The 26,384-nt window shown below is 39.3% G+C and overlaps 1 long non-coding RNA gene across 1 annotated transcript; it reads right to left on the bottom strand.

The window, feature by feature from the left end:
• Positions 1-430: 430 nt before the first annotated feature.
• Positions 431-23,450, bottom strand: LOC143744660 (uncharacterized). The gene is made up of 5 exons (XR_013205873.1): positions 22,908-23,450; positions 22,722-22,779; positions 21,739-21,774; positions 13,526-13,661; positions 431-611 (listed from the first exon to the last, which is right to left on the bottom strand). It is a non-coding gene; the product is annotated as an uncharacterized LOC143744660 (long non-coding RNA).
• Between the last annotated feature and the right edge of the window lie 2,934 nt (positions 23,451-26,384).

Raw genomic sequence — 26,384 nt, 5'->3', positions numbered from 1 at the left:
TTATTGAAATGCTCTACTGGGTGGTTGCCCTGCATGCTTAATACATAAACTATAGCTGGTCCAAAATGCAGCCGCTAGAGTTATTACTAGAACCAGGAAGTATGACCATATTAGCCCGTTTCTGTCAACACTGCATTGGTTCCCTATTAAACATTGGATACATTTTAAAATATTGCTGATTACTTCAGAGCCGGCCCGAGCCTTTTGGGGGCCCTAAGCAGAATTTGATTTGGGGGCCCCTCCCACTACGCAAAGTCACCTGTGCTTGACGATTATTGACACAAATGTCACGCAATAATGATACATTATCAATCAATACAGTGAGGTTATGTATTAATACAAAATAAATACTTAATATTCAAATTCAATTCAATTCAAATTTATTTGTATAGCGCTTTTCGCAATACATATTGTTTCAAAGCAGCTTTACAGAAAGTGCATTTCAGAAATGTACATAGAAAAAAAAAATACAGTTAGTTAATCATGTAGTAATTTAGGGCATAACATATCGCCGGCGTTGAGTCGTCTCTTCACAGGCGTCGAGTCGTCTCTTCACAGGCATTTAGTCATCTCATCGCAGGTGTTGGGGGATCTGAAGTCTCCGTGAGAGGCTGGGTACAAACTGGAGCTGACGAACACTATTTACCCCGGGACTAGCGTCCCGAGATAACAGCAGAAGAGCAGATGGGAAATAATTAGCATAGCTGCTGTTCATAATATTAATGCATTCAATCTGATTCAACAGTAGTATAAAAGGTAAGCATTATGTGAATGCTTGGCTAAAGAGATGCGTCTTTAATCTAGTTTTAAAGTGGGACAGCGAGTCTGAGCCTCGAACAATATCAGGAAGGCTGTTCCAGAGTTTAGGAGCTAAATGCGAGAACGCCCTCCCTCCTTTAGTGGACTTAGATATCCTAGGAATGACCAGAAGCCTCGAATTTAGTGAGCTTAAAGAACATGATGGATTGTAATGTGATAGAAGGTCCATTAAATACACAGTAGCTAGACCATTTAGGGCTTTATAGGTCAGTAGGAATACTTTGTAATTGATACGGAACTTGATAGGTAACCAGTGTAGAGATGATAAAATTGGTGTTATATGATCACATTTTCTTGACCTAGTAAGAACTCTAACAGCTGCATTTTGTACAAACTGTAGCTTGTTTATTGAGGATGCAGGACAGCCAGCTAATAAAGCATTACAGTAATCTAGTCTCGAGGTCATGAATGCATGAACTAACTTTTCTGCATCAGAAACAGATAGCATGTTACGTAGCTTAGCAATGTTTCTAAGGTGGAAAAAGGCTGTTCTTGTAACATATGAAATATGATTTTCGAAAGGCAAGTTGCGGTCTAGTATAACACCCAGGTCTTTTACTGTAGTGGATAAAGTAACAGGACATCCTTCTAAATTAAAGTTGTATTGTACAAGGTTTTGGGGGTAGTTTTTTGGACCAATAAGTAATACCTCCGTTTTATCTGAATTTAATAGCAGGAAATTACACGTCATCCAGCATTTTATATCTTTGAGACACTCTGTCAATTAAGATGAGTTAGTGTTTTCATCTGGTCGTGATGAAATATATAATTAAGTGTCATCAGCATAACAGTGGAAATTAATTCCATGTTTTCTTATAATATTACCAAGTGGCAGCATATATATTGAGAATAGCAGAGGACCTAACACCGATCCTTGCAGCACTCCATAGTCTACTGACGTTATTTTCGATTTTTCCCCATTTAAACAGACAAAATGATAACTGTCTGATAAGTACGATCTAAACAAGCTTAATGCCTGTCCCTGAACACCAGTGTAGTTTTTTAGTCGATCCAAGAGTATTTTATGATCTATAGCAGGGGTGGCGAACCTGTTCAGCATGATGAGCCAAAAAAAAATCCCTCATCACTGCAAAGAGCCACACAACAGATGTGTCTAACAATAACATTAAAATGTATTACTTTTACAATTACTAATTACATATCACACAATAGTTCATGGATTTAAATTTTTGTCAATGTTTGTCATAGTATCAGCCTACCTAAAAGGTTACATGACTCAGTGGGACACCTGGCACTCCTTGGTTTCCACAATCTTTGTTAAGTCTGGCTTGTATTCAGTTGTGGCTACTCGTAGTAATTCTTTCACATGCGTGTCAGTCAGGACAGAGCGATGCTTTGATTTCACTTGTTACAGTGTTGAAAAAAGTGATTCACACATGTAAGTTGACCCAAACATTGACAATAGTTTGACTGCAGCCTGTTTGACATTGGGATATCTCTCATTGGCACAATCTTCCAAAACTCCACGGTTCCTTCCCTCAGAACACTTTTAAGTCTGTCATCCTCAGAAAGTTCAATCATTTCAAGCTGAGTCGCTGCTTCATCTTCCACTAAAGGGGCTTTTAAACAGTCTGATTCAGCAGTGAATGGGTTGATAAGAAATTAAATTTGTGGTCTTTTTTGGCGTAGGCCGGAGAATCTGTCCTCAAAACTCTGTTCGAGATTTTCAAGCAGTGTTGCATACCGTGCAGTACTCCCGTTTACAACCTCTGCTGCTTGTCCACTTGCCTTCAACAAGGATGGAAAATGTGTTAACTGCCTCTTTTGTAGATGAGTCTTGAACAGCTTGAGTTTGTTGACAAATGTGAAAATACTCTGCACCAGATCAGACACCATCTTTAACTTCCCTTGCAGATCCACATTGAGGCCATTCAGATAATGCAGCGTGTCGACCAAAAAAGCCAAGTCCGAAATCCGATGGGGATCACGTAGCTCAGGATATTCCTTATGTTTCTCTACGAGGAACAGCTTCACTGGATTTAAAAGCTCAAAAAAACGAGAAAGCACATTACCTCTTGAAAGCCATCTTACAGCACAGTGAAGAAGCAGATCAGATGGAAGATCTTCATCAAGCTCAGCAATTCGATTTTTGAACTGCCTGTGATTGAGAGCATGTGTGCGTATAAAATTGACAATTTCCAGCACAGGTTCCATGATGTGATCAAAGTTCAGCTTTTTAGACACCAAGTGCTCTTGGTGGATGATACAGTGAAATGTCCAAAATTCAGGAAACCGTTCATCAGCTTTACACAGCCCTACAAGGCCTTTCCCAGATCCCAACATGGCTGGTGCTCCGTCAGTGGATATTGCTGTTAGCTTTGATAACTGCAGATCTGCTTTCTCAACAACAGCCATCAGTGTCTCTTTTAGGTTGATGCCACGGGTTCTGTCTTTAAGTGGCACAATGTCAAGCAGCTCTTCCTTAATTGTGCAGTCTTCTGACACAAATCGTACAAATATCGCCAACTGTGGCTTATCTTGAACATCGCAAGACTCATCCAAAGCAATGCTGAAATACCGGCACTTCTGAAGATCTGAATATAAATGTCTTTCAACATTTCGTTAATGTCCGATATTCTCTCTTCAACTGTGTGCCGTGACAGCTGAAGTTCCTTTACTGAACGTATCAAATTTTCATTTTCGGGACAAAGAATAGCAACAACATCACTAAGGCACTTTTTAAGAAATTCCCCTTCACGATATGTTTTTTTTGCACGAGCAATGTTCCATACCAGTTGATATGACGCTAATGTCACTGTCTCTGAATGCTTGGTAAATTTCCGAAAAAGCTGACTTTGCTTGACTGTCTGACGTTTCAAAGTGTTTACCTTGTGCTTGCGAAGTTCACTGCCTTTGGGAAATTCCCGGGCCACCGTAGAATGGAGTGATGTGAAATGGCGCTCAAGATTTGAAGCCTTAAAATGCGACAACGACGTCTGGCATATCAAGCAGAATGGTTTTCCATTTCATTCAACAAAAAAATATAAATCCTCCCATTCAGATAAAAATGTTCTGTGCTCATCTTCATATTTGCGCTTAGCTGTATGCTCCTTTGATTTTGCCAGGATAATTCCTACTAACGTACTTCACGTGAACCTGACAGCGGCAGCTCCTGTCAGTCAACAGGCTAGCCACGTTAAATTACGCGAGAGTTGAGGTTCTGTTAAAAATAATTTAAAAAAAAATATGAATAATGTATTATTTTAAAAAGAAAAATAGATGCCTACTTAAAAAAGTTTTAACTTTTAATTTACTCTTTTACTAACTCTTTGAAACTTCTTAAAACAAACTGTCTCAAAACATATAAAATAAATTATTTGCTAAAGTAATGACAAAACTGAGAAATCAGAAACATAATAAGAGCAAGGGTTCAACAATGACAATTATTGTTGAAAACTGTAAAAATATTATTATTTCTCAACTGTCTCAATACAATGTAACTGTCCTCAAAATCTTTTTTATTATTATTATTGTAACAGACTTTGTTGGATTGTACATGACAGAATCCAACAAAGTCTGTTACTATAATACCAGTAATGATGTACTGGCGCTCGTTGTATGTGTGTATGCAATCTATTTTTCCCCTCGGGGCTTGCCGTAGATAGGAATGGGTCGTGCACATTTGGTAATGGATTGTCGCGGGTTTTTGGAGTTAGTGATCTGATGTGTGGTATAATACAGTGGAGAAGAGTTCAAACTGCTATGTTTATTATTTATTGTAACTGCTACCCTTTCACCTTGAAGGTCAAGTTCCCCTGCGGCTATTATTTGAGTTTAGCTTGGCGTGAGACTACTCCAAAGGGGGGGGGGGATATCTTACTCTAGATTACGGGATATTTTAACAAATTTCCGGTATAACTAGTCGATCGCGAGTGGCTCAACAGGTAGATATATAGATAAACTCATCTTTCACTTAAGCTTGAGAAATCGGGGGTGTGGCGTGAGAGCGTGAGAATTGGGTCAATTGCGTGTGTCTCACGCTCAATACGTGACAGTTGGCAGCCCTGCATTCATATTCATTCATTCATTAATGTCACTTGTTTTTAAGTCATCTAAAAAAAAAAAAAATTTAACTCGATTGGGGGGCCCCCTGGTGGTCGCTTAGTTCGCTTATGCCTCGGGCCGGCCCTGGATTACTTACAAAGCACTAAATGGTTTAGCTCCCCTGCACTTGAGCGAGCTCTTAACGCATTATAGACCTTCACATATATTGTGATCTCAAAATTATGGCTGGCGGTAAACACAGATCTACCGACTGCTGGCGGTAGATCCTTTTCCTATTTAGCACCAAAACTTTGGAACAATCTTCCTAACATTGTCCGGGAAGCAGACACAGTTTGTCAGTTCAAATCTAGACTAAAAACACATCTCGTTGGCTTAGCATACACACAACACATTATAGACTTCTATAATTCTATGTTAGGCTGCATAGTTTAGATCAGCCGGGACCGGGAACACTTCCCATAAATGCTGATGTACTTTGTACTTTGTTCCAAAGTTTTGGTGCTAAATAGGAAAAGGATCTACCGCCAGCAGTCGGTAGACAATTCAAAACAAGAAAATTCTGATTTCATGATCAATATACCTGCCAAGAACTGCTGGTGTCTGCCAGCGTTTAAGTCATGCGGATAATGCGGAAGGATGGCGTCTACGCTAATATTAGTCTCTCTGTTTATCCCGAGGTTTCCAGATTTCGGATTTCGGTTTCTAGATCCAGGCCATATCCGGATCTGATGAAGGACCTGCGCCTGGACACGACGACAACACAGTTCTGATGTGTCAACTAGTCTCTCCCCTTTACCTCTGTACTGATAAAACGTTGTCGAGATAATTCCGATTCACGTTGCTACGCGGAAGCGGTAAAAAATTCTCAGAGCCACCAGGCACTGTTTTATGCAAATGAGCGCCAGATCGCATTAAAGGTTTTCTGTTAGAACGGTGTCGTGTTAGTGGCCCTAAGTTAATAACTAATGATCATTGCGACGGAAGTGAATCAATCAAAACTAACTTTAGCTGGACAGTAACTTTATTCTAGAGCTGCTGTAAAGCCAAAACACTATCTGTTACTTTAATTTCCTATTTCCACTGTATAGCTATATGTATAAAAGCGCTATATAAATCAAGGTGACTTGACTTGACTTCTCTGTCTGGCAATCCGATGGACGAGTCTGGGTTTGGCGGTTGCCAGGAGAACGGTACTTGCCTCACTGCATTGTGCAAAGTGTAAAGTTTGGTGGAGGGGGGGTTATGGTGTTGGGTTGTTTTTCAGGGGTTGGGCTTGGCCCCTTAGCTCCAGTGAAAGGAACTCCTAATGCTTCAGCATACCAAGACATTTTGGACAATTTCATGCGCCCAACTTTGTGGGAACAGTTTGTAGATGGCCCCTTTCTGTTCTAACATGACTGCGCACCAGTCCTGACCTCAACCCGATAGAACACCTTTGGGATGAATTAGAGCGGAGACTGTGAGATCTATCACTCTGTCTCCTCTCCACCAATAAGCTGGTGTAATGTGGGTGTTCTGGCCCAATATGGCTGCCGTCACATCATCCAGGGGGATGCTGCACTTTGGTGTCACTTTGGTGACTTTGGGTGTTCCTGTGCACCCAGGAACCCTGCATCTTCCCTTTTTGTAACACATTATTTGCAATTGTGAAGTATTGTTCAAGACATCCCTGAAAAGTAACTCTTATCGCACAACGTTGCCCTGATGCAAGAAAAAGAAAAACTGAATATGTGAACATGCAAAATAAAATAAAAACTCCATAAAACCTGCCAAAAGGCTTCTCTACACCTTCATACACACAAACATATTTTTATGTACAGTTCATGTCATTTTAAATAAGATTACTAAAGCAAATAATCTTGCTTTCAACTCACACCATGTGCTCCTGTGACCATGTGTCAGAAAAGGACGTCCCACCTTCAAATGGTGCTTGATGGTGACTCCCAAACCTTATTGGACTGTTCTTTGATACTTCTTCAAACATTCTAATTGGTTGCAATCATTTAAAGAAAAATGTACAGAACACAGGGTTTAAGGAAACTCTCCGTGCTGTAAAGGGTTAAGAACAGTCATATAGTCATATACAATTCAACATTTAACAATTCATTTTACATTTAGCAAATTTATCAACTTTATGCACAGACAACATGCTTTTTTTTGGATGCTGGTTTGACCTAAATGGGCATGTCAATATGGTCTTTGAGGTAATGGAAAATGCACCAGGAACATGTTGTTAGAGTTCTTATAGTCTCTCTGGTTCATATTGAGCGTTAGATGGTCATTAATGAGGTATCTAATGACAGATGTCTTCCTGACACTGAGTCCCTTTCTGAGTGATAGAAACATGATCCTGATAAGAGGGGAACTCCTGCTAAACAATGAGCTCTTGTATCACACCACCACCGCATTTCTGAAGAAACCACATGGTGTGCTCAAATTAAAATGAAAAATATTTTGTTTTGTCATAGGTTTTTACTGTATATGTCAAATAATGACGTCGGAGTGACATGTTACATTTGTGGAAAATTGTATGTGAATGTTATTTCCCTTAAAACAGTGATGTCAATACAAATCCTATTCCCCTGAGGCATAAACTTCAGATGATTATCTATACTCTGTTACAATGAACACATTTCCTCCCCATATACACATATATATATATATATATATATATATATATATATATATATATACACACACATCAAGATTTTTTTTATGTTTTTGAAAGAAGCCTTTTATGGTCACCACGCAGCATTTATTTGATCAAAAATACAGTAAAAGCAGTTGTGAAATATTACTACAATTTAAAATAACTTTTCTATTTGAATATATTTAAAAATTGTATTTAGGGCCTACAAAAATGAAATTCCAACATCTTTCATGATCTTGTGTTTAAATTAATATCAAAAAGACACTGGATCTTCAGCATACTGTTCATTTACCTCTTTTTTTCATTAACATCTTTTTTCTTTGCTTGTGGGTGGATATCTTCCAAATACCAGGAAGTTGTAAATCGCTTGATAATAGACACAGACGAAATGGCACCCCAGTGATCTCTAGCAACCATTAGTATAGGTGGTATTTTCTTACATCCAAAGCAAATTCACACCATTTGCCAGAAACATGTCCATGCAATCTTCACCCCAAGATGAATGAGAATATCTGCCCAAAACAAACAACATATCTGCTGTGTTGGGTGAATAATAGGACATGTCACTGAAACTTAAGAGAGGATGAATGATAGACACCAGATAAGTGAATGATGCAAGTCTGCAAAGGTTTCCCATGAATTAAATTAAAGTTCAACAAAGTCCATTATCTGATGATCTGATGGCCTTTGGGTCTATATATAAGAGCCTGCTCTTCAAAAATTAATCTATTTTTGTCCTTAGTTGCAAGGAAAATTAAGTATGAACAGCATGTTATTAGGAGGGGGGGCATTTGCATGCTCATCCGTGTTGTTTTAGTAGCCAACTCAGTGAGAGAATTATGCATTATGCAAATTGGGCACAAATACACAAATACAAAAACAGCACAAAATCATAATCATTTAGTCAACATTTTACATTTCTGCAGCCATAATCAAAAGAGAACGTACACAAACATCTCTTATAAACAAATACATAGGCCTATTTGAGTCACTAAAAATATTGCCTTGAAAGTTTTAATTCTGTTGAAAAGGGCAGCTTTTACTGCTTTTGATTTACATGAAAGAATCAAAATCATATGGGTTTTTAAAAAATCATGACGGTGAATAAATTAAAATTGTATTTTTTTATTTTTGGGTGAACAGTTCTTGAATGACGAATACATGTATTAATGGATGCTGAAAACCATCAAGTTGACATCAAATAGCAACACACAAACAAAACAATCCGTCACCAAGCTCAACTACAAGTGTTGAATTTATCCGCCTGCAGTAAATTAAAAGAGAGATTTACCACCGTCATTACAGCAACTGGCTGGCAAGAAAAGAAAACGTTGTAATACTAGAGGCAGGGCAGTATTATACAGTCGGAGGAAAATAGGAAACATCTTTACAAAATAAGCCTGCAAACAGGAGCAAAGTAAAGGTTAATGCACCTGTTTGCAGATGATCTTAAAAGGGCTATATGTAAGTATTTTTATGTATTAATAGCTTTTTTATTGAAAATGTTTTAATAGCTAGTTTGAAACACAAAAACTTTCAGGGTTGTCCATGAAAGCATGTAGAATGAACGCTCCTCAAATTGCAACTTCAGACAAAACAGCTCAGACGATTTATCATAGTACACAAACTATTCATTGTTTTGAAAATGTGAATTTTAATGTATAACATTGAAATTTCATTACCTTTTGGAAATAAGCTATTAAACAAGTTACAATTTAAGGAGTGTGCACTAATATTTTCAGTCCCATTAATATTTTCAACTTTTCATTTTTTTCCGCGGTGTATCAAGGACACGTCCACAATAGGGGAAATATCATACATATTCAGGTATACTAAACCCACTAGAACAATTTTTCACAGGAACTGCATATTACAAAAATCAAAAGGATGTGATGTTTACGCTTGCTCCAAAGAGCCTCTCATCCTTTGACACATTACATGAATGCTTATACAATGTTCAGGATAATGCTGAAAGAGCTACTATGAAACTGTGTAATGCAAAGAAAAGAAAAGGCATTTATTTAAACTATAGTCTCAAGTTGCCAGATCAAGTATAAAGTCTACGGTCTTAAATACATTATAATCAATATCATAATAGTGTCATTTTAATTAGGCCTACCTCATCTGTCAACATGATGCCGATGAATTGCAAACAAACCAATATCCACAACTGCTGCTTTCTCACCGCTGTCATTTTTTGTTGTGTGTTTATTTTGTTATTGAGAGGAAAGCGCGCAGAACATATTTACATATTCATCTAAATGTCGCTCTCAGCGTGGACAGTGTCTGGATGTTTGTTAACAGTATATCGCTGCAACCAACACTTTTAACTTAACAAAAAAGTACTTGGCCGTGAGTATATTGGGGCATTGAATCCCGTTCAGGCTCTTGTAGCGTGACGTGTGCACAAGTGCGAGCCTGAGCAATAATTACAGGCTGCAGTTCACTTAACGGCCACTGGTGTTGCTAATAGCAAGGGTTTCTGAATTATACATTTATTAGTTAACATTCTGAAAGTAAATAAAATAGTTAACAAACCAGCTTGTTTTTTGCATGTGAGAGTGATCACAAGGCCTTCACTGCCAGCATATTACAGTCGAGTGTCTAAAAAACACTTTAAATACATTTACCTAACTATAATAAGCCGATGGATGGATGGATGGTAACAACCTGTTTGAAAACCGTCACTGTGCAAATATGACAGCTACAGCTGTAATCAAAATTATTCAACCCCCATTTCAAATCAGGTTTACAGGCAAAATTTACAGACTTCCAGATTTTTGCAATGAAAAAATCAAACTAAAGTAATTGAAATAACTCAACATATATACTGATTGGCTTCATCACTTTGTCTCCTCTCCACCAGTAAGCTGGTATGTGGTGGGCGTACTGGTGCAATATGGCTGCCGTCGCATCATCCAGGTGGATGCTGCGCATTGGTGGTGGTTGAGGAGATTTTCCTTTCCATGTAAAGCGCTTTGAGTGTCGAGAAAAGCGCTATATAAATGTAATGAGTTATTATTTATATGTGTGTCCGACATCCGTCACTGCTGCACACAATTCAGGGTAAGGCCAATGGACATGTCCCAATCTTGAAAGTTGAATTCTGAGAAATGCCCAAGTTGCCCAAAGGGCAAACAAACAACTTTTACTTTGATAACCCTATAGAATATGTTACTGTATAAAAGTTCACTGTACTCAACATTTCCAGGTCAACCTTTTGGCAATTAGACTAAAAATTGCAAATTTTTCGAAATTGGATGGATGTTAGTTGGCACCCCTCAATCTCAATGGAATTCCTCAAAACTTTGCAAAAGTCATTTTTATGTTAATTGGAACAAAATGCAATGCCAGCCAAATTTATATTTTGAAATTAAAATTTCCCATTCAAATTTGATGCACCCTAATATACAGTATATATAGTAAAATGAATAAATTAAATAATTTAGACTGAGCATACAGAAATATTTCATTCATAATTAGTCAAGCCATTTAAGTTACAGATGTCATGTCAATAAAACATACCACAATAAAAGAAGTTCGGAAAGACAAAACTTTAAAATGATTTTGAAATTCTAAAATCCACAAAAGCCATGACACTGTAAAGAGAATGTTTCCTTTCCTCTCACTACCTCTCTGGACCTTCCGTGAGAATATGGTTGTTAGGGAGTTGCTAGGGTGGACCAAACACAAGCGATGGCAGTACAGAGACAATAAGAACACAACAGAAACTCTAAATAAGCTTCCATGTCCAGTGACAAAGAGCAATAACAATACAGTTTTGTCTGTCTGACTCACGACATGTACTTTCACATACTTGAACTAAATAGAACACTGCAGCTAATGTGCAAGCTCTCAGCTATTTCTTGCACATTGCATTGCTTTGTTTGCACGGTCACAGTGGCCAGCGCAGAAAAAATTAGATAGAATTGCAGAGAGCAGTAACAGAGGTCACAGGTGTATGTGTGCGTGTGAGCAAACTGTCTCTTCCCCCTCATCTGGCCGATCCAGTTTGGTATGTTCCATTCCCACTGACACCGATTCTATTACATGATTGCATAAGTTAGTGTAAACTACAAAGAACTAAATGTGCTGCCTTGTAAAAACATCCACACACACCCACGCGCGCGCACACACACACACACACACACACACACACACACACACACACACACACACACACACACACACACACACACACACACACACACACACACACACACACACACACACACACACACACACACACACACACACAGCTGTTTTCTCACACATCGGAAAAATCTTTCATCAATGGGAATAAGAGGAAGGTACTTCATGTGCCATTCATATATTCACCTGAATGCTGTTAGTCAGACTGTGGCTGCAGTGCAAATATGGTTTCATTTAAATAAATAGATAATTCACCCAACTTATATTGATTCAAAGCTTTTCCTTTAATTAGGAGGAATCTGGATTTTTTTTCAAAGTACTACATTTAAATAAATGCATTAATTAAAAAAAATGATTACATCAAAATTAAAATATTAAATTATTTTAAAATTAACACATTTAAAAAATATATATAATTGCTTACACAAAATTTCTGAAACTATGGTTCCATTTCTTGAAACTCTACACACAAAAACCACAAAACACGCTCAACACATGCAAAACTTTCAGACATCTCTTGCAAAAGCAAACACTTTGTTAAAAACTATTTTAACTCTTCCAAAAATGGTGCGTTTGCCTAGTAACTCCAAACATAAAATGATTAGCAACATACACACCAAACTAATTAAACTTGTATTTAATATTCAAATGTTTATTAAATATATTTTAAAAATATATTAATTAGGGAAGAAATACAACAAAATACATTAATTCTTATTAAAATTATTACTAATTTGACTAAAATAAATTCATGGTGTTTTGTCATTTTGAACCTTGACAGCATCTTGCCACCATTCAAATTCTTTGAAAGGACAGAAATATGAGGGTGAACTTTCTGCTTAATGTAAATCATACAGGTTTGGAACAGCTTTCTGCATGATAATTAGCATGAATAGTACATAGCTGTCTAATCTTTTCTAGTTTAAGAAAGTTTGTATAAACACAGGCCTGCAGTGGAAGGAAGTAGTGTGTGTGCAGTGCTTCAGACGGTCATGGCACATCAAAGTGCAGCGAGACACATATAATCCAGATTGACAGGCCAGCCATTCTCCTTTTCAGATTACCTGTGGCAACACCTCTCCTTTCTTGCTCATTGAAGCAACAAAGCAACCAAATACAACCCCTATAGCAACCGTTACGGTGGTGACCAACCTTAAACATGCACGCTGTCAATAATTCAAGGATGTACTGCACTGAAATATATAGGGCAAAATAAATATATATGGCAAAAAAGGAGAAGTACAGTTACATGTTTATTGTACTATGCAAAAAAAAAATGCATAGAAAAACAAAAAGCTAACAGGAAAAAAACATACATTGACAACAACATATTTAATAAATAATAAAACAATACATTTTGTTTTGGCATGTGTTCCTGTTTGTTTGTATGTCCTCACATGTTTTACATGTTATATTGCATTATCACAAATAAAACAATTGACAAATCACAATATGCTTGCAAAATATTTAACAAACCTTTTTTCTACCAAAATATTAAGCAGCATAGCTGCTTTTATAACATTGATAATAATAAGAAATGTTTCTTGAGTACTAAATCAGCATATTAGAATGATTTCTGAAGGATCATGTAACACTGAAGACTGGAGTAATGATAATCTTACTTACAATCTTAGTAGTTTTTAGACCACAATATTGTTTTACATCACTATATTTTTTTGTTTATGACTATCAACTTTCTGCAGATTAGTTTCATTAAATGTTGTTGTTTTTTCCACTGAGGAGGAATTTTAAAATGTTGATAAATTAACATACATTTGATTCCTTATGATACAATGCCTTTAAAGCTTGAAATCACATCTATTCTGTGTTTTATAGAAAACATAATGCAATGAGGCCTTGTAAAATGATAAAACTCACAAATCACATCCATGTGTTTGTGTGTAGAGGATTCGTGATGAGGTGAATTCGGGTTTCTGTTTTTTGGGGCCGCTGTGGGGCAGCTTCTGTTCCACTGAGACCTTTTCATTTCACAACAGAAGGACTGGACTGCAGTCTACAGTGACAAAACAAATGACCAATCTAATTAGAGAAATATCAGAATTAATAGAGCATATTACTTTTGGAGGACTCGGGAATGCAAAAACCCAAACAAAAGGGTCATGGTCCAGTAATTATTTCCTCTCTTCTATTTTAAAAACATGGGGCAATGACATTATCTAACCATAAAAGTATTAAATATTCTTTGATCATTCACATGAAACCTGCTAAGTGATATAATAAATAACAAATAAAATAAACCACTGGGGGAAAAACAGATAGGCCTACAAATTATACAAAAAAAATATTATATATAAAATCATAAAGTTAGGGGTGGATATGATTTTATGTTTTTGAAATAGGTTTCTTATTAAGCTCACTAAAAATTATTTTGATATAAATTATAATGTAATTCGAAACATGATCCTTGAGAAATCATTCTAATATGCTGATTTCAAGAAACATTTCTTATTATTATCAATGTTGAAATCCGTAGTGCTGCTTGATATTGGAAACATATTCCTTGTATATATACAATATATATTCCTTGATGAATAGAACATTTTTAAAAAAGCCAATAGTGTTTATTATGATATCATATATAAACACTATTTCAAATAAATGCTGTACTATTGAAATTCTTATTCACACACACACACTTTTTTTTATTTTTTAATCACACTCGATAAATTAAGCATAGAGAGATGATTCTCACAAAACTGTATTTTCTGCAAGCTTTTTTCATGGTTGTTTTAGGTGTCTTTCCAAAAAAGGACACGTTAATAACCAAATTATATAAGGATTCATATAATTAATAAATGTATGCACTTAAGCACCCATGAAAACAAAAAACATTACAGATATTTTTTTTTCTGAATTTATCGTGTAGAGTAGGCTATGTGTAGCCTACAGTGCAACAGCAAAGCTTGTTTACATTTTATACAACATGGAGATGCCAAAAACCTACTTGGTTACGTACGTAACCTCGGTTCTCTCTAGAAGAGGGAAACGAGTATTGCGTAAGTTGCTTACGCTACGTGTAAAGTAATCTTTTCTCGAGATATTGAAGCCAAAAATTATCCTTAATTTTGTATTTATTGTTAACGCAGTGCAGCAGCTAGCAGACCTAGTGCAGGCTATCTAGCGTGCTCATTGGTTGCTCTGCGGCAACTGCAGCAGCCTATCGTTGAGCCTGGCGTGAAGTCGCGTCCTCTACGCGTCACAGCCCGCCAGAATGGGGGTGGCTTAGTGTATATAAGTTAGGCTGATAGGTTGCAACTCTGGTTTTCATCGACTGATCGAAAACGCTCGTGGCACCAGCACGGCCGGTTATGCGATACTCGTTCCCTCTTCTAGAGAGAACCAAGGTTACGTACATAACCGAGTACGTTCTCTTACAAAAGGTTCTCTCGTATTGCGTAAGTTGCTTACGCTACGGGAACCCCTTGTCAACACCGTGTGCGCCAGTATCCACTTCATGATTCCCAGGGAGTCCCGGGGGAACATAGATAAGTGGTAATCAGGTGGCCAGCAATGCGGGCCAGCACACTGTTCATTAGCACCCACAAGGAATACAGAGCGGCATTGCCTGACTACCATATCAACCATATAGTTCAGTTCAGGAGAGCTAAGTCACGTGAGAGTAGTCTGTGCACAATCAGATCTGGGCAGAACGTACATCTCACTTACACTGACAGAAGTCTAGCCTGCAAGGAGGGGACTTCCAGTTTATAATACCTGAAAAATGTGGACGGGGAGGCCCAGCCCGCCACCTCACAAATGTCGTGAATGGAAATCCGGCTGGACCAAGCCCACGACGAGGCCACACCTCTAGTGGAATGAGCCCTGATGCCCAAAGGGCACTGCAGACCTTTAGACACATAAGCACTGCTATAGCGTCCATATAATGTCCACTATCCATCTGGATAGAGCCGAAACAAAGAGCTGCTCCGAGCGCCTGAAGGGGGCGGAGCGCGTAATGTAAGCCCTCAGCGCCCTGACAGGGCAGAGGAGACTAACATCGCTCTCACTATCGGAAGCAGGCAGAGCCGATAGAGAAATGACCTGCGCTCTGAAGGGAGTGCCCAACACCTTAGGAACATAAGCCATGTCTCGGTTTGAGGATGACTTTAGAGTCATTCGGTCCAAACTCAAGACACGCAGCGCTAACGGATAGTGTGTGTAAATCCCCCACGCGTTTTACTGATGACAGAGCTGTCAGAAAAATGGTTTTGAGCGAGAGGTACTTGAGGTCCACAGAGTCTAGCGGTTCGAAGGGGTATGCTTTCAGGGCCTCTAGGACCAAAGAAAGATCCCATATAGGAACCGACGGGGGTCGTGGGGGGTTCATCCTTCTGGCTCCCCGAAGGAAGCGGATGACCAGCTTGTTCCTTCCCAATGACTGGCTGTGCGTTGATTCAGCGAATGCTGCAACTACCGCCAGATAAACTTTAAGCGTGATGGGGGACCTGCCCCTGTCCAGTAGCTCTTGAAGGAAACTAAGCAACCACGATACCCCACATGTCCGTGGGTCCAGATTTCTATCGGCACACCATTTGGAGAACACAGACCATTTAGACGCATAGAGCCGCCTCGTAGAGGAAGCTCTGGATTGCGCAATCATGTTCATCACTCCTTCTGGCAAGACAATGGGTATCCGTTGATCAACCATACGTGCAGAGACCAGCGCTCTGGATGGGGATGCCAGATTGAGCCGCAGGCTTGAGAGAGTAGATCTCTCCTCACTGGAATCGGCCACAGGGCTATGCGTGACAGCCGCGTCAGCTCTGGGAACCAGACTTGGTTCTCCCATCGCGGGGGTACCAGGAGCACCGAGTGGCGTGCTTCCCTGATCCTCTTGATTACCTGTGGTAACAGAGAGGCCGGAGGAAAAGCATAGAGTGGGAGGCTGGGCCAGATTTGGGCCAGCGCGTCCTCGTCCTTTGAAAAGAATATTGGGCAGTGAGCGTTGTCTTTTGACGCAAACAGGTTGACTTCCACTTTGCCGAAGAGGTGCCACAGTAACTGGACCGTTTGGGGATTCAGGGACCATTCCCCTGGGGGAATGTTGTTCCTGGACAGTTTGTTTGGGCCATCGTTCAGATGGCCTGGCAGATGTGCGGCTCTCAGCGAGCACAGAAAGTGCTGGGACCAAACAAGGAGGCGTTCCATCAGATCGCAGAAATTCCTAGATCTGCTCCACCCTGACGGTTCACGTAAGACACCACAGACATGTTGTCTGATCCGACTAGAATGTGGTGGTCTCGTATGAGCAGGAGAAAGTGCTTCAGCTCGTTCTCAACCGATATCATCTCCAGACAGTTTATGTGAAGGCATTTCTCTCGGTCTATCCACAGGCCAAAGACCGGTCTGCCCTCGAAGAGACCATCATCACCCCCCGCTGGTATTAGTCGGCCGCTAACTAGGGTTGCAGAGCTGAGACGCAGCTTTGAGTCACTCTGATTCGTCTGCAGCCGAGAACCCAAGCTCGATGAGGCACTCAAGCATTCAACCAGCGTTGTAGCGGGCGCATGCGCAGTAGGCCCAGCTGAAGCACTGCTGCAGCTGAGGCCATACAGCCCAGCATTCTCTGAAACATTTTTAGAGAAGCGATGCTGCCCTTCTGGAAAGACGCGGCCAGGTGTCGAACACGGCGTGCGCGTGCTTTGTCGATAACCGGGCCGTCATAGCCACAGAGTCCAGTTCTATTCCCAGAAAGGAAACTGACTGACTGGGCAGTAATGAGCTCTTGGTCCAGTTGACCATGAGACCCAGGCTTTCCAGATGGCAGAGGAGCACTGTTCTGTGAGATAAAAGTTCTATCTCTGACTGTGCCAGAATCAGCCAATCATCCAAATAGTTCAGAATCTGCATGCCCTGATTTCTCAGGGGAGCGAGAGCGGCGTCCATGCAGTCCGTAAATGTACGGGGTGCTAAAGACAGGCCGAACGGGAGGACGGTGTATTGATATACCTGACCGTCGAAGGCAAATCTCAAGAATGGCCTGTGACGGGGTATTATCTGAATCTGAAAATAATCATCTTTTAGATTGAGAGATATAAACCAGTCCCTCGGGCGAATTTGCGCGAGGATTTGTCTGGTCGTCATCATTTTGAACGGTCTTCTCATGAGAGCTTTGTTCAAATGTCTCAGATCTAAGATAGGTCTTAGAGCTCCGTCCTTCTTGGGTACGAGAAAATAGCGGCTGTAAAAGCCTGACTCGCTCAGAGAAGGAGGTACTCGTTCTATAGCCCCTTTGCACAGCAGTTTGGCTATTTCTGCGCGGACTAGATGCGCTACTTCAGCTTTCACTTTCGTCTCGGTCTGTGCTCGAAAGCAAGGGGGACGACGAGCGAACTGTAGTGAATAGCCCTGTCTTATTGTGCTTAGCACCCATTCCGACACCCCTGGAATAGCTTCCCATGCTTTCACATGCATAGCTAGGGGCAGAATGGACTCCGGGACCCGATCGCCGCACTTGGTGGGCTCGGGAGACTGAACCAGAGGTGTGGGTGGGCGCGGCGCTCTGCTTGAATACGGCGGCTCGCTGACAGCGGTAGCTGGCTGTTTCATATGTGACGTCCCGATTGCTTGTGATAGCTTTGTGATATGCGAGCGGCGCCCGGGGCAAAAAGTTTGTTAGTAAGCCTGAGCGCTCGTGAGCGGGCACGTAACTTACATTCATAACCTGACCAATATGAGGCTGCTTTGGCCGTGCAACAGAGTGGGCAGACAGTAGGCGTGGGCACGTGGTTGTGGGCACGTTTCCTACATCTAACACTCGAGCGGCATTTGCCAGCTTTAAGAGAGTGGGGTCTGTGAAAGCGAGAGACACGGGTATAGTGCTTGTGTGTAGGGGTGAACACTGAGATGTGGGCACCTTTTCTGCACGTATGACACCATCGGCCTGAGCCGGATAACCAGATTGCTATCCTTCTTTGTGATGCGCGAGCAGCGCCGGGCATTTATTAGTAAGCGTGAGCGCTCATAAGCGGGCACGTAACTTACATTCATAGCCATGGGCAGAATAGCCTCCGGGTTCCGATCGCCACACTTCGCCCCCGCCCTCGGTGCCTGAATACGGCGGCTCGCTGACAGCGATGGCTGGCTGTTTCACATGTGGCGGGAAAGTTTTGAGATAACTTTGTAATGCGCGAGCAGCGCCGGGCGTTTACTAGCAAGCGTGAGCGCTCGTAAGCGGGCACGTAACTTACATTTGTAACCTGACCGATATGAGGCTGTTTTGGTCGTGTGGCAGAGAGTAGGCGTGAGCACAGAGTTGTGGGCACATTTCCTACATCTAGCACTCAAGCGGCATTTGACAGCTTTATGAGAGTGGGCTCTGTGAGTGTGAGAGATGAAGTGCGGTGGCTTCTCTCAGGATCAAGCGATGCGAAGAGCTTCGCTGAAGAGATGAAAAAAAAAATAAAGCGCCCTCATTGGGTGTGACATCACGCCAGGCTCAACGATAGGCTGCTGCAGTTGCCGCAGAGCAACCAATGAGCACGCTAGATAGCCTGCTCTAAGTCTGCTAGCTGCTGCACTGCGTTGACAAAAATACAAAATAAAGGATAATTTTTGGCTTCAATATCTCGAGAAAAGATGACTTTACCCGTAGCGTGAGCAACTTACGCAATACGAGAAAATCTCTCGTAAGAGAACTAAAAACAACGTGAATATTGTGACGTGTAGCTACAGAAATGTCTTTGTGCACAAATACAATGTGTGAGCAGTGCATCAAGAGCACACATTCACGTGTTGTTTTCGCATCAATATAACGCACTCACTCGTGCTTACTTTACGACTCCTGTAGGCCTACGTCTACACAATCATCTTTTCCTTGATTACAATTCACATCCATCATAACTTTACAAAAGAATAGCGAGACGCTGGTTTGCTTTATCTTGCCGAGAAACGTCCCAGGAAACATTCGGACATTTAATGACCTTTGAAAAAGACGGCCCTCCAATGCGTCCCGTCATGGTTGAAAAATAGTTCCAAAATAAAAATTGAACCGACGTCTTTGACGTTATGTTCTGTGTAACATATATTTTTTAAACGATTTATGCCGTTTTACTGCGACTATTTTTTGGCCAGGAACACGACGTTGACGTCGGACCAATGTTTGATGGGGTAGTTTGCTATAGCGATCATCTCCCCATACAGCTGTGGGATGTTTTGATGTTCCATTCCAACGCTGCTCGCGCTCTTCAGAAACAATCACAGCATACAAATGACAGAGCTCGAAACATACACTGGAATGAACAATTCACTGAAAACGCAACGCGAGTCTAATCTCTGCCATCTCTCATGTAATCACCCTGGTTTTCTTTACATTGGTGCTGTTTTGGACTGATTGTTTGAATAAATTCACTTAAGCCTGGGACACACATAACGACTTGCGTTGAGTCGCGTTCAGTCGTGCTCACAGTCAGTGTTTAAAATCTGCTCCAGTCGTTGGAAAAAGTCTGTACATTTGTTCAGTTAAGTCTTAGAATGTTTCAGCTAGTCGTTAAAGGGTTAGTTCACCCAAAAATGAAAATTCTGTAAGAATTTACTCACCCTCATTTTGTTCCAACCCCGTAAGACCTTCGTTCATCTTCGGAACACGAATTAAGATATTTTTGATGAAATCTGAGTGCTGGATCACTCCTCCATAGGCTTCTTGAGGGATTGAACTTGCAAGCCCCGAAAAGTTATTACAGACATCGTTAAAATAGTCCAAATGACTACAGTGGCTCAATCTTAAGTTTATCAAACGACGAGAATACTTTTTGTGCGCAAAAAAAACAAAAATAACAACTTTATTTCAACTATTAATTTCCTTCACTGTGGGCCTCGAGTCAGTTCACTAGTGTAAAAGCGTAGAGTTTCTGTTGTTGTACGTCACACGCATCAACCACATGACCAGCGTCGGCCAATAGTGAGCCTACGTGTTACGTAGCTCTACGCTATTACACTAAGTTAACTGACTAGAGGCCAACAGAGCAGGAAATGAATAGTTGAAATAAAGTCGTTATTTTTGTTTGTTTTTGCGCACAAAAAGTATTCTCGTCGCTTGATAAACTTAAGATTGAGCCACTCTAGTCACTTGGACTATTTTAACGATGTCTTTAATAACTTTTCGAGTTATTAAAAAATTATCTGATTGCAAATTGAAATTTCCGCGTACCATGATTACAGGTGCTTGCACCATTGTAGATGCTCAGTGTGATTACACACACATACACAGTATATGAATGAAATCTAGAAGCCTGCAAATCCACTAGTTGCCATCCAACACCACACGAGTATTTTACCTTTATCCCAATAAGACATCTGGCTGTTTATCACATGCTCTGAAATCCTGCACGTCTGCAACGGGTTTAGATGAAGGTCACTGTCCTTCTGTGCATATCATCTTTGGCATCTACTGTAATATTCATATTCACCGATTTCAGCATAAGCGCTCATGACATTCCTGCCATGTTATGGCAACAGTGTGAGATGGTCTTGGTTGAGCAGTCTGGCTCCTGCTGTTAGAGGAGATTCATGTTTCCTTAACAGCTCAGTTGGACATGAGAAAGATTTTACAGCCAGTGAAGCCGAACACTCATTAGTGCCTGTGTGTGCAGGTATATCAGTTCAGCTGCTGTGAATCTCATCAACACAAACACAGGTCCAGATAGAATCAGTGCACTTGTTTCATATTTTCAGCTGTGATTTTGAAGGAAAACTTGTGGAATGGATAAGCAGAGGTGCAAAGAGTAGGCCTATACCCGAAAACCATACTTAAGTAAAAGTAGACATACAGCTAAAAAGACTGCATTACAAGTCACAAGTCACAAATTCTAATACGACTTGAGTAAAAGTCTTAAAGACCTGGTTTCACAGACAGGGTTTAAATTAAGCCAGGATTAGAGCTTAGTTCGATTGGGACATTTAAGTAGCTTTTATAAACCTGCTTTAGAAAAAAAAAAACAACATTACTTTAGTTGCTTTCAGTTAAAACAGCTCAAACTTGCATTTTAGTATAGGACAAGGCTTGAGCATTGTCTGTGAAACCGGGGGTTAGAGTATCTGATTTTAACAGTACTTAAGTATTTTAGTCTTACCTAATGTAGGCTCAAAGATGCACTAGTCCACAAAGCCTAAGAGACATGCCAGTGAAAAACAAGAAACAGTTGATTTGTGAAGCCCGAATAAAACTGAACACCTCAATATTGCAATAGCTACCTATAAATCAAGGTCAACAAAACAGTCTCTTAAATGTCAACAAACACGTGTCTCAGTTAACCTGAAGTGCTCAAAATGGCCATAAGTAAACCAATATCCTTTCAAAAAAATATAACAGAAAAATAAAATAATGTTAAAAAAATAACTAAGCCTACTTATTTAATGCAATTTAATGAAAATTGATTCCATGCAAGGATTGTAAAACCTGACTCGATATGCGCCATCAGATCAAGTCTTTAACCATTTAATCCATTCTCCAAAAACTTAAAATTCACATCAAAATATTTATACTGCCAAAAGTGAAATGCTTCCAAAATGCTCACCAGGGCTGCATTTATTTGATCAAAATTACAGTAAAAATAGTAATATTGTTAAATATTATTACAATTTAAATAACTGATTTCTATTTGACTGTATTTTAGAAAAAATAGAAAAGAACCACCGCTCATCCGTCAAAAATGTCTTGTAGAGAGGTGCTGCTACATTAAATCATCAGGAATTGTAAAAATCAATTTTAATAGCAAGCTTTCGGTCTTCCGACCTTAGGTCGGAAGACCGAAAGCTTGCTATTAAAATTGATTTTGCACAGTGTTTTGAGTGTGCGGCTGCTGTATTTTTACAAATTTGACTGTATTTTAAAATGTTATTTATTCCTGGGATGGTAAAGCTGAATCTGGAAATACCAACAATTTGTTGGTACCTGTACATGATTTTGTCTATTCTGATGTCCTCCTGTAAAACTGTACATTCTTTACCTTGGAGCCAGATTGTATGGGTGGAGAGGAAGTGGCTTGTTTGTTTGGGATGGCGTGGACTCGTGCCAACAGGTTTTAGCATGTGTACGTGCGATTTCAGCACTCACCTTGCATTGTTCTTACAGGCTGTTGGAGGGGTACCACCCGCATGATTGTACCATAAACCTGGAGATACAAACACAATAAAACGGACAAGAGCAGCAACAACAACAACGTTAACAACTGTTTTACACACAAAGGTCTGTGGAATTCTTAGTATGCATAACAAAGGTGATGAAACCTCTAAAGCTTACCACTTATTCTGGTGAAATAAAGAATGATGTATTAATTACAAAAAAAAAGTCCAGAGGAAATGATACAAATTCCTCCCTGAAACAATACTGTGAGGGCAGGCAGAGCCTCAGATATTACTAGCTGCAGGGAATATTCAGCATGTAGCCGTGTCTTGCCAAGAGGGGATTTTTCTTACTCCTCCCCACTCTGTGCAATGTCACGCAAGTTCCTTGAAACAAAAGCTAGACAGAAATAACGAGAAAAGAAACGCTAGAAAAACAGAATTCATGCCAGTGCAGAAATAATTACAATGTTGAATAGTCACATCTCTGCCCTCTCTGCACGCGACGGACAGTCTTGTCTACGTAATGCTCTGGTACTTTATAAGATTGATCTGTTGAAGTATTTTCCATGGGACAGCTTGTGTATGTGCGTGTTATATTTACTTCTTTAAAATAAAATAAAATAAAATAAAATAAAATAAAATAATCATTCAATAATCACATATGTTGTGTTCCATGGAAAGCAAGTCATAGGTTTGGAACACTAAAAAAGAAAAAAAAAAAAAATCACAGAACATATTTTGTGTTCCATGGAAAGAAAGTCATAGGCTTGGAACACTGAACAAAATAATAATAAAAAATAATAAATAAATAAATAATAATAAAATAAATAAATAAGTATTAAAACATAATTAATAAAAAAATAAACTGATTATAACAAAACTATAAATGACAACATAAAACAGCTAAGAAAGAAAAAAAAAACCTGCACATAATTTGTAAAAAATGCATCGCTTAATTTATTATTTTCGCAATGCACGGTAGGAACCTAAGTGCCTGCATAGTACCATGGGCTGTCTGATCTGTAATTTTTCAATTAATATTAATAAACTTATAATAAAAAATACTACTGTAAAAAACCTTGTCAAAGTATGGCAACTAGTACAAAAAAAAAAAGTGTATTCCAAGAATATGTGGAGGATTAATTTGGTCACTTCCCCATTTCACGGTGACTGGATTTCCTAGAATTATGTTTTAGAAGCTCTTCGTGACAAAAATAAAAAACACTTTGATGGTGTGTCTTCCGTCTTAGAGGCCTTGCGTGAGACTGCAGGCTGATGTCACTCATGCATGACCGTCTGTCATCATTAACTGCTAATGAAAACACTGCCGTCATGTCTTTTGGTGGGGAGACAGAACATCTCTTTGAGCACTGGATGACCTTTGACCTCTTCCAAGGGGGCTGGATAAAATAGAGAAGGTAAAGAGTTGAAGTCCACTGACACGTAAAAACTCCGTTTGTTCAGGCTGGATCACAATAGGATTAGCATTTGGCAACTCAACAGAGCTTGATATGAATGGCAAAACAGGTGTAAGGAACTGTTTGTTAAGCAAAAGAATTAATGGGATATTTCACCCATACACTATTTACCCTCATGTCGTTCCAAAATGTCCATAGACTTCGTCAACCAAACACAAAATGAGTAGTAATTTACACTGTATGGAAAAAGATGCAAAGAAAGTTAATTGAGACTGAGGGGCCGTTTACACAATAACGGAAAACTTTTTATGCGTTTTGTACGGTGGCCGAGAGAGCTCAACCTGCTGCAACCTAAAGAAGATGCATGCAAATAGAAAAAAACGCATGCAAATAGAAAAAAAACACCACCAAATTAAAAAAAACATCTTCATCAGTTTCACAACACACGTGCTCCAAATACTACAGAACTACATCAGAACTATATTCTTTGGTTTTACTTATTGTGATGGATGATCAAGGGAATTTGGCATTTGTTATTCCTAGTATTTATACTCCTGTGGAACAAGAAGTCATGGCTGGACAATTTAATGCTCCTAGGCAGGTGTGATAAAAAAAAAAATATTAATGGGAATATACTTTAGAGATATTTGGCCAACGTTTTTTGGAGAAAAACATTTATTTCATGATGTGATTTGAAATAAATCGAACCCCAAAATGCAATAATAAGATGATGATACAATTAGCTATTACTGCATTTTTTACAAGTAAGAATTCCATTTTTACTATTCAAAACTGAATCTAGATATGAAGACTTGAAATTTTCAACTACTCAAATTTTCATTAAAGATTTCAAAAACTCAGACATTGAATGCATGTGTTAAAGGGCATGAGAAATGACACTGGAAATCTTTTAACTGCTCTTCTCCACAGACACAGCGCTCTGTTTTTCTTTTCATCTCAGTGGGTGGTCACGTCTGCAGTCTCACGCGATCTCTGTGTTCAGCACAAGCCTCCCCTACAGACAACACGGCGTTTGGGTCACCTTATGTTTAAATATCTCAGATAACACCTGGGAAACAAAAGATTGAGCAAGTGCATGAGGGCACGGCTCCTTTATTCTTGCAGTATGAAGTCTTTTCTCTTCTAGATCAGAACATCATGCAACGCTCATAAAAATATATTGAATGAGAAAAGCAAATGTTATGTTCAGATGTTTCTAATTTTGCAGGGAGTGTTTGAACTGTCCATTTTTTACAGTAATAAAAAAAGGCACTGACAGCAGCAACCTGTCAACAGTAGCGTGGCACTCTGAGTCAATGTGTCATTTATGCAACACAAGATCTGCTGATATTGCATAATTTTCAGCACCTTACACATACATACCATGTGGTTTGGAAGAAATATTTACACACCTGTTCTCAACAATGAGAAAAAAATATATTGAGCAAATGTTGCCTCAGCTCACACCACTATATGTTTGTTAACAGCAAGTCAAAACTTGTATTGCTATTTAATTTAATTGCCATTACAATTAATTCATTAAATTGCATTGCTGAAATCTTCCATTACTGTTATCAGTAAAAGCCATATGATAGCATTAAGAATGAAATCAAACAGAGTCATCACACAAGAGCAACAAAAGTTTATTTTATTACTCACCTCCACTCAATTCTACACTGAAAGTGGCATTTATAGATTTGTTTTCATTTTATAAATTAAAGTAGCATAATATGCCAAACACTGTCAGTAATATGATCAGGTCGTTATGACATGAACATGTTTCATTTGGACACAAACACAGTATTTTTTTTTTTATCAATGCATTTTACTGGTTTAATTGCAAAATATGTGGCTATATATATTATTTTTTCAACAAATGTTGCACCTAAAGAAATCAATTGTAGCTACTTTTGAGAAATGGTCAAAATGATGTACACTCACATGATATGAAAAATTCAGTCAAATAATAGACTTATTTGAAAGGATACTTGCTCCTTACAATAATGATAATTTTTAACCAATGCATTATCACACACTTTCAGCTCAAGAATGAACGAATAACGAATAAATACATGTGCAACAGGTTTTTCAGCAAAGTTGATCCGTTGATAATTTAAAAGACATGTGTTGAATATTATACAGTATGATTTATAGGGTTAGGAACGTCAAAAATAATTGAGCCACCATAGGCAGATCATAGCAACGTGCCAAGCATAAGCCACTGGATACAAGTC

The sequence above is a fragment of the Siphateles boraxobius genome, unplaced genomic scaffold (genome assembly GCF_051911475.1).
Source record: "Siphateles boraxobius isolate OS27281-9 unplaced genomic scaffold, OSU_SipBor_1 20, whole genome shotgun sequence".
NCBI classification, from domain to species: Eukaryota; Metazoa; Chordata; class Actinopteri; order Cypriniformes; family Leuciscidae; genus Siphateles; species Siphateles boraxobius.
Note: the sequence above shows the minus strand (reverse complement) of the source record. Positions and strands in the feature narration are given on the sequence as shown.